This window comes from Macrosteles quadrilineatus, unplaced genomic scaffold (assembly GCF_028750875.1).
Source record: "Macrosteles quadrilineatus isolate MER2022 unplaced genomic scaffold, UCM_ALF_1.0 Scaffold_4__1_contigs__length_99947679, whole genome shotgun sequence".
NCBI classification, from domain to species: Eukaryota; Metazoa; Arthropoda; class Insecta; order Hemiptera; family Cicadellidae; genus Macrosteles; species Macrosteles quadrilineatus.
In genome coordinates this window covers 83,065,143-83,066,704 of record NW_026542597.1, presented here as the reverse complement: position 1 = coordinate 83,066,704, position 1,562 = coordinate 83,065,143, and positions in this window count along the sequence as shown.

Sequence of the window (1,562 nt, the reverse complement as noted above, 5' to 3'; positions counted from 1 at the left end):
CTTCGCAATGCCATTTTATGAATCACTTTTCTTCTATTGATACAGCTTGGAACTGAATGGATTTTCCTTATATTTATAAACGTCTTTAATTGGAATTCTATCAACAAATTTATCAAAGCTTTATGAGAAAATATGAGTTAGGACAGAAATTACAGTTAGTTGTGGTAGCCCCCTTGTATCAGTCACCCTTGTAGCTCACCCCTTGCTCTGCTCTGCTGGTTACAATCTACAAACAGCTGTGTATGATGTGGATAGGCTGGTAAAAGAAGACACCAAACTCTTAAAAATTACCTGTCAATGCATTAACACTCAATACCATTGTCATTGGATACTGTATTAGACCCTCCCTCTACGTATGGACCAGTTATAGCCAGACCAGAATATGCAGACTTAACCAAGTTAAACTGATAGGATATTTTATGTCAAGTTAACCAGCCAAAAATGTAGAAAACAGAATTTTATACACTAGCAATCTGTGACTGGTTCACATAACTATGTTCTTTCTAAAAAAAAGTTGGCAACAGCTAGTCATAGTGGTGTAGTCGTAAAATGTACAGTGTGGTAACACTCACCATCATCCAAGAACTGACTATAAATTTGAGGATTTTTTTACCTATAGGATTATTGAAAAAAGCAGAATGGGACTTCCATTCCCGCATTCCTAGACCTGCAGCTAGTCCTTTTATGGAGTGATCACCTGTCTGAATATGATGTTATGTGATTATTGGAAAATAAATAAATAAATGTCCACTTCGGAATCCAAAAGTCAATGAAACTATACAGTAGTGATTATGTACAAATAGCTTGTAATAGCTTGTAACTTGTGCTGGTGTTAAACATCAATTTCTTTATTATACTAGGATTGCTTTCACAGCATCAGTGAAAGCCAGTTGAGCAGAGCAATCATGTTTAATGGTTTTAATAAAGCAATAAGTGAAAAAAATGTTTTTAGATATAATACAAAATACAAGTTGCCACACTCTGCACTGCTAGCCTTAATTACTACTTCCTTCACCACTTCCTACGTCGTGGACCTGTTTCCCTCCCTTCCCATAGCATTTTAGGATTGCAAATACATTAATCTAACTGCCACAAACGGTTCCCACACTCAGCACCTTTAGCCTTTACTACTTCCTTCACCCCTTCCTACGTCGTGGACCTGTTTCCCTCCCTTCCTAGAGCATTTTAAGATTGCAGATACATTAATCTAACTGCCACAGATGGTTCCCACACACCGCACTGCCAGCCTTTACTACCTTCTACACCACTTCCAACGTTGTGGACGTGTTTCCTTCCCTTCCGTCGCATTTTAGGATTGTAGATATATTAATCCAACTGCCACAGACATGTCTCACACTCAGGATTGTTCATCTTTACTACTTCCTTCACCACTTCCTACTTCTTGGACCTGTTTCCTCTCCCTTCCCATAACATTTTAGTATTGCAGATTCATTAATGTATAACTGCCACAAACGTTTCCACACTCCGCACTTCTCGCCATTACTACTTCATTCACAAATCGTCCTGGACCTTTTTAAGTTTGCCATTTATGAGATGGATCC